We start from the raw sequence: 8,081 nt of genomic DNA, 5'->3' as shown, positions 1-8,081 counted from the left end.
CGAACATGTGAATTGATGTGGCATCAAGCTAAGTCCGTTGATACATTGCTATCCTTTTTTGCTTTGCACAATTAATCTTGTCACTAGAGATGTATGTAAATCCTCTAGCTTTGCTTATTTTATCTTTTTATTTCAGCTTATAGAATATCGTGCCATGCGTTCACAAATTACATGGTCATGTGAGTGGATTGTTTCTCCCGTTGCAACGCACGGGCATTGTTTCCTAGTTTAAACTTATATCTACCCTACTAATAAACCACGCACGGCTTCTGGTCGTACATCGCTGGTGTTTTTTCTAAAACCCCCCTCTTTTTCTTTGAAATCAACCCGCAGTCCCTGTTTAAGTGGCACTCTAGAAAAACGATTCATTTTTACATAAAACCCCCTGTTATTTGGACTATTCAACGCGCGCCAAAGCAGTTTTGTAAAGAAAAAAATAAAACACAACCACGCACAGAGCACAGGGGCTCGCCTACTCTCCCTCTCGCCCATGAAGTCATCGCCACCGCCGCCGCCGCCCATGTCGGCTGCTTCTGGCGCCTCCGGCGCAGCGCAGCACGCCCCAAGCTGCCCACGGTCGGCGCCTCCCTCCCCTCCATCCAGACTCTCTGCTCCCGGCCTCTACAGCCCGCTCGCAACCACACACCCATGGCTAGGGTTTCGGGCATGGCTTCGCCGGCGCGTCTCAGGTGGTCCCAGGTTCGTCCTTCCTTCCTTCTTGGCCGAGATTCGCTGCCCCTACACCTCGCCTTCTCTTCAAATCCTCTGCTGGAGATGCAGTTGGGGCACGCCATGGGAGTTCCCCATCCACCACGGTCGCCGCCGTCAAGGGATTCTTCAAGGAGATGTCAAGGACGCCATGGACATGCAGCTCCTCAAGGTTTTATCCCTCCTTTCCTCTGATATCAAGTTCTAACAGTACATTAATCCAAGCAACTGTTTTCAGATCAATTAAGGAATCAATCTCATGATGGTTGATGCTTGATGCAGCGGAGGATTGGGCCTCGCATTATTTTTTCCAGAATTGGGTGTGGGTACTCTGAGTGAGCTAAATCTGTGCATCAAAATTGTAGTCTGTAGCTTTATGTGTTACGTCTTAAGATTGAACTTGAAGATTGCTTTTGGGAGTAGTTTTAGTTGGTAGATGTTTCAGGCTCCAAATACGCACACATTATGTGCTTAGTGTGTGGCATAAACATGATCAGTTTTATGCTTAGAAACCAAATCACTGTCCACCCATTTTATTTCTTCATGAGTATTTTGTGTTGAAATCAGATCACCGTTCACCTGTTCTCGTACTGTTGTCTTTAACTTATTTTGCCGGTTCTCAATAAAATGCTCAGTTCAGGATGTGATTTTCAGTTTTAGGGATTTGATACTTTTGGCACTGAGCAAAAAAAAATTCCTCTGAGCGTGTACCTTCAAATGCAAAGTTCTGACAATGATTTCGCATGCGACCACACCGCCGTCGGTCGCTCTGCCTACCGAGTGCCACCCCGCCGCCTCCCCCACTCCCCCACCTGGGACCTCACCGCCCGCTCTATCTAATATATTTTCCAGTTTTCTTGCAGTCGCCAATACAAATGTCCGCTTGAGTGTCAAAAAGCAGCAGTCATAATGAAAAAAGAGTATGGGTTCGTTGCTACATTGTAGTAGTTATGTACATCTCAAATTTTCAGCCCAGGATTTTTATTTTTACTAATGTGAGTATTTCTTAGTCACTCTTCATCTTCCAGCTTTGACTGAAAATAACTCTCCTGAAAACTGTTGGCAATACTCACAATGTGGTCTACAAAGAAACATTTGATGATCTTGCTTGATAACGTACCGGCGGGCAGAAAATATATCATGTTAGTACCATTCGTAAGCAAACATGTACCTTATTTCTGCTTAAATGTTCTCTGTTTCTTATTTCATAAGTGTTTTGCATTCCCTATAGAAGCTAACCGGCCAAATTTATGTTTACTACACTAGCATAGTCTCTCAAGTACTGCACTCCTGCAGGCCACCCAACCCATATTTAAAATCGGGTACTTTTAGTTCTGACTGCAGTCATATAGATATTCATGTATAAAATTGTTTGCCTTTTGTTCTGGTTAAATCCAGTGATGGTGCTCTAGGTGATCATGCTTCTTAGCCGCCATTAGTGGGCGAAGGCGCAGCGTGTACAAGTATATCTTTCCACATAGAAAATAATTCATCTACACAAGCCTTCAGAACAGGGTAGATTTCCTAGAAGGCGACACCCAATAGGTCATTTTTGTACCCAGGTTTCCTTGCAAGCTTAGAATTATCAAATTCTACTACAGTTTATATTTGATGCATGAAATTGACCTCTTAGCAATCACCGGTTCAACAATCTTTTTATTATATGCAACCATCACAGGTCCTGATTTTTTTAATTAAATATTCTTAATGTTGAACATTTTTTGTTACGGATTCAGTTCATTATTCAGGATCGCAAGAGTCCAATTGTTATGTGGTTCAGGAAGCACCAATTATAATACGAGTTAGACGGCTATACAACTCAACTTATCTACTGAAACAAGATGCTTAGCGGATCAACAAGATGCTTACAGATATAGAACAGCAGGAGGGTGAAGTGTGGGTATAACATGGCAAATGATAGACCCGGTGAAGAAGGAATGACAGTTGTGCGGAGGGTTAAGGGGTGTGGTTACAACGTGAACATAAGAGAAAGACCCGGTAAAGAATGATTGAACGTTGTGTGGGCTTTCCATGTATGAATACTACTGGCAGTGTTACAGTGTGCTGATATGTGCTTTGTAAACAGCAGGCCAAGTGGTCCATTAGAAAAGGGCTGGATAGATTATCAAACAATGAGGGAAGCGAGGAAGAGCTCGGGATGACGGCGTAATGATTAGCTGTCTTCAAGTAGAAGATCCGGACAACCATAAGGGCGTGCGATTTTTTTTCCGATGCAATGCATGGGCGCCACGACCGACCTCAACCTTCGGATTTTACAGTACTGTAGTATTCATAGAAGTCTACTTTTTTGTTGTATTCGTAGTAAATTATAGTTAATTGATGACTAACCTGTTGAAGGATTTACTGTCCTATAGCTTCTATAATTTACCGCACTATAATTTTTTTGATTGTTTGAATGTACAGTGACCTTATGTTTGAATTTACACTACCCTGTTTGAAGTTTTACAATCCTATAACTTCTGTAATTTATAGTAGTAGCTTAAAGGTTGTGATTTTTGTATTTCACAGTGATAGATTTTACACTATACTGTTACCTAAATTTACAGTGCTACATTTTTTACTAGAAGAACTATTTGAAGGAGATTGTGAAAGTACTGACCTACAGTTTGTCTTCTTGGTGTGACTGTAGTTTCCTGATTGTGTAGCTATTCTGTCCCCTTCTTCCTCCATCCTCTTTCTTGTTCTTATCTGATCATAAAGCACACATTGTTACTGGTTGTTTCTCCTTATTTTTACTGAAGTTCCAGTATCTTTGTTGTGATCTGGTTGTTATTGTCTGGAATTTTAGTAAAATGAATACTGTAAAATTCATCAAAGCTGAATGTGTGATACACTTTAAAAGTTACTCTTTATTCGTAGTGAGATGACTGTAAATTTCAACTGAAGCCACTGTTTTTAAAGCTTCATGACGATGAAATGTTTAGTATGTAATTAGTTCATCTTGTGTTGATCATTGTACAGCAGGTTGATGATGACTTTACGGCAGCCTAATTATAAATTTATACTATGTTTGTGTTCAGGAGTTTCTTCCACAAGTATCAACTTCAGATCCTTGAGAATGCCATGTGAATTTCAGGTTTTCTTCCAATAGTATTGTGAAGAAAACAAAACTGTCAATAACCTGGAGAAGGTCGTGAGAGTACTGACCTGGCAGTGTTGCTTTCTGGGCCCTTTCATTGCTTGCTCATGGATCATAGAGCGCATAGGTCATACATACACGTGCCATGTTTGTAGTGCCTGAAAATTGGTTGAATGCCCCATTATTTTCAGTCAAGATTTTTTTTCAGTTGGTGTCAGATTTTTACTGGTTGGTATATTTGATTGAAGGCCAATTCAATTTCAGTCGATTGTAATATAGACACTCCCTTTTTTTTAAAACCAAAGTGTTCTCTATGGGGGAAGCCTATACGGCGCTACCGCGCGCACTACCCCTCGTGCGCTGGGCGTTCTCAAGCGCAAGCCCATTTTTTGTTTTTTATTCGTATTTTCTTTTTCTTTCTTTTTTCCTTTCATTTTATTTTCTGTTTTCCTTTTTTCTTTCTTCTTTTCTCATCTTTACTTTTTCACTTCTTTGTGAAATTTCTTTTCAAATTCACGAAGATTTTTTTGTTCATCGAATTTCAAAAAATGTTCATCGATGTAAAAAAAAGGGTTCATCGAATTCAATTTTTTCATCGGATTTAAAAAATGTTCATTAAAATTTGTTCACCGACCTAAAAAAATATTCATTAAATTAAAATTGTGTTCATCATTTTCGAAAAAAGTTCAACAAATTCATTTTTTACCAAATTAAAAGTTGTTATTCAAGTTTAAAAAACGTTCATCATTATTAAAGAATGCTTATAAATTTTTCCAAAAAATAAAAAAGTTATTCATGAAAATAAAAATTGTTCATATTTTTTGAAATCATGGACGTTTTCTGAATTCAAGAACTGTTTTTGAGAAGTCAAAACGAACAATGTTTTTTTCCAATAGAACCTTTTTGTAATCGCAAATTATTTTAACATAAAATAAAACAAAAAGCAGAAAATAAAAATGAAAAGTACAACAAACTTATATATCTAAAAATACCCAACATAGTAAAAATCGTTTTATAATAAGCACACAGTTATATATTTTCGTACTTTTTAAAAACTCGTAAAAATTCCAAATGTTGTTACATTTAAAAAATGCATTTAGAAATGTTGAGAAAAATGTTATTCTTTTAATAAATAATTTCGTTTTATAAAAAAATCATGTTTTCCGAAAAGAAAAGAAAAAGATTTAGAGACTATTCCATGAGTTATTCTTCAGTCAGGCGAAGAATGTCGAGGTGGCTTCTTAACGCCCAATATTCAGCCGAGAAACAATAATCACGTTTGTTAGAACTGAATATAAGAAATGGTGCGTAATGATAAAGAACAAAACAAATTGTACCTAATGACACATCAGTAGATTTTGCAAGATTCCATGCCCGTTGCAACGCACGGGCATTTGTACTAGTAAATAATAAAGCACGGATTGGGTCTCCGGGTTCACCGTCACAATACGCTTTCATCCTATAAATTGTACGCTTTCAGTTTCGGAAAAACCCATATTCAAGGTGGTACTAATTTTTTGCCAAAAACGGTTCGTTAAAAACAAGAACGTTAAGAAAAACGCCATCGTTGCATTGGGCCTATTTCGGCCTGCCCTTGTTCAGCTCGGCCCCGTCGTCGCTCTCTTCCATCTCGATCCACCCTTCCAAAAATATCTCTCGATCCAATCGTCCTCTCCACTCTCCGCTCGCCGCCGCCGTGCTGCTGCACGTTCTCACCCTGCCGCCGCCGCCCTGCCCTGGCGCACAGCACGCGTGCTTGATCGCACCGATGTTGGCCGCTCCGCTCGCCACTGCGTTGTAGCCCTTGCTTACTGCACGCACCACCAAGCAGCCATCACGGCTGGGATCTGATGGCTGGCAGGCGAGGCACCGGAGGCGGACAGCCTAGGCCTCAGGAGTGCGGAGGCGAGGTCGGGTGGTGGCTCGGCGAACTACAGCAAGGGGCGTCAAGGTGCAGGCTTGGCCGGAGGAGGTGGGCCCAGATATTCGGGGGGACAAGGAGGATGAGAGGGAACCTCCTGCAGTGGACGACGAAGAAGGGGAGTAGTACCCCTCCTCAGCGGACCAAGATGACCTACCATGCCGGAGGCGAAGTGTTCAGCGGCAGCGGATTTGAAGGTGGCGGCAGTAGCAGATCGGCGTGAGCATCCTGCTCTCTCTCTCTCTCTCATCCTGCTCTCTCTCATCCTGCTCTCTCTCTCTCTCTCTCTCTCTCTCTCTCTCCGCATTGGTATTTGTTTTGTGGCGTGGGATCTTCAACACGGCCATGCGTACGAATCTCAATCGATAGGCAGCAGCATACGGCCAGCCGACGCCATCACAGTAGCTCGGCTCTGTTACAATGAGAGGATGAGAAGGGAAGGAATTATGCAGTACGCACGCCGCCGTATACTACCAGAAAAACTCAAAGAACATGTCCAATTAACCTTGGATGCCGGAGTGTCCATCAGGGGCGGGAAGTTTGCGAGGTGCTGAAGCACAGCGCAAGGGAACCATCTCCATGGCCAACTCCGGCACCAAAGCGATACACTTTTTTTGGCTGGTTGTTGGTGATTTCTCCCATGTCTCTTGTTTTCTTGTTCTGTACAAAATTTAGTTCTATAATATCATCATTCAGTTACCTGAATTTTATCTACCTGCAAGAACATGATATGAGTTGCTATTCCCTATTCTCTAAGGTAATGCATTAATTTGCTGCTTAGTTAGGAAGAGGAGGAGGAGTACGGTGGGCTCGACCTGCTGGTGGTGGACGTCGGGATTGACGAGATGCACAGTTCCTATGGTGGCTGCCGGGCTAATAGGATTTGTAGGAGGAGGAGGACGGGTGGGAGAGACCTGCTGCTAGAGGACGAGGGTCGATGAGATGCATGATTCCTATGCTTCTCTTGAGACAGCCATGATGGGAACACGATTCATATGCTTTAGTTATCTATTTCAACTGATCCATGGTTATAGTTGTACACTGTATGGGCTAACTTCTTCAAATTCGGCTTTTTTTTCCTGAAGTGACGAGAGATCTTAGTTATATAGGAGTAAATGCGCCTTTTGGCGAGTACAATTTAAAGCTTTATTCTTTGCTGATCATATAGACTATTTAATACAACAACTTGCTGTCTTCTAAAAGCAATATAAGCCCATTATTCTTCGCAGAAAAAAGAGAGCAGACTGCAAGTTGTATAGCCATGTATATCAGTATTCTGTATGTAATTGCTATATTAACAAAGTGTTCATCACATTAGGTTGTCATTACATTTCAGATGTTCTTTTTACATTAATTTTGTTTCAATTTTAAGGTAGGTATTCGTATTTGTTATGATTATTATTTATTTCCTTCTTTACCAGCTTACTGTTGGATTGTTGGTTGTATAGCCCATGATTTCCATCTTTCTTGGTTCCCTGTAGGAGTTGATTGAAAGGCTTCTAATATGTGATATTCACTCACAATTTGCATGAAGGAATGCCCACATCGGCTATATATCAAGAGGATCTGGGTAATTCATGTTATCTTTAATTTCATTGATACTTCAGTAATAGTATGGAATAGTACTATGCAATCCAATTCTTTCTCCAGGAGCCAATAGCCCAGTTCTTACATTTTCTGTTTTTATAGATGTCCTACTATCAGTTCTATTGTGAAATGCTTCGGTCTATGATTTTTGTTGCGGATTGTTGTTTGCAGGCAATATCTGAAAACCTGAAATTATTGAACATGCAGGCATGAGTTCTGTTTACATATTTTTAAGAAATTTGGAACATGTACTCTTAATATTATATTATAATTTCTGCGATCGCAATTAAGGTATACACCCACCACACGCACAAGACACACCACAAGTCACCGCCTTGACCGATGTATCAATAGACATGTATTGAACGATGAAGACCCGGGATGAATCTGCCTCTTGAAATTATCTGATCTTGCACAACGGCCATGTATCTAATCGGATAAACCATGTCAATAGTGCACATTTTATGCCTATTGATATTTATTAGTTTCCCGGTGTGCGGCTTTTTTAGATGCATTGCAATGAAGTAGAGAATCATGCTGTGGCAGTGACAGTTGATGATTTCGGACGGAATTTGCTACTTGAAAGTGTGACATCCATGTGTACTATTGTTTCCAATCCTCTATTTTTTCTTCCTTGCAAGTTACTAATATTTTCCCCAACTTTTTTATTTTGAAAATTATTTAATACCCTAGGAATTTATTTACAAAAAATAAGAATGCTAGGATACGTTGCTTATAATTCGGTGATTACGTTATTGTTCCTTT

The 8,081-nt window shown here is 40.5% G+C and overlaps 2 long non-coding RNA genes across 6 annotated transcripts; both read left to right on the top strand.

Annotated features, from left to right (window-relative positions):
• The first annotated feature begins 461 nt into the window (after positions 1-461).
• On the top strand, positions 462-3,107 carry LOC123185311 (uncharacterized). Of its 5 annotated transcripts, XR_006493320.1 has the most exons (5): positions 462-699; positions 781-880; positions 947-1,850; positions 2,445-2,706; positions 2,795-3,097. It is a non-coding gene; the product is annotated as an uncharacterized lncRNA (long non-coding RNA). The 5 variants fall into 5 exon arrangements; XR_006493321.1 differs by having other exon boundaries at positions 781-1,850; positions 2,795-3,098; XR_006493322.1 differs by having other exon boundaries at positions 462-1,850; positions 2,798-3,107.
• Positions 3,108-5,347: 2,240 nt separating this feature from the next.
• Positions 5,348-7,587, top strand: LOC123188802 (uncharacterized). The gene is made up of 2 exons (XR_006495204.1): positions 5,348-5,948; positions 7,211-7,587. It is a non-coding gene; the product is annotated as an uncharacterized lncRNA (long non-coding RNA).
• The last annotated feature ends 494 nt before the right edge of the window (positions 7,588-8,081 follow it).

Source organism: Triticum aestivum, chromosome 2A (assembly GCF_018294505.1).
Source record: "Triticum aestivum cultivar Chinese Spring chromosome 2A, IWGSC CS RefSeq v2.1, whole genome shotgun sequence".
Lineage (NCBI taxonomy): Eukaryota > Viridiplantae > Streptophyta > Magnoliopsida > Poales > Poaceae > Triticum > Triticum aestivum.
This window is presented reverse-complemented; position numbering and strand designations above follow the sequence as displayed.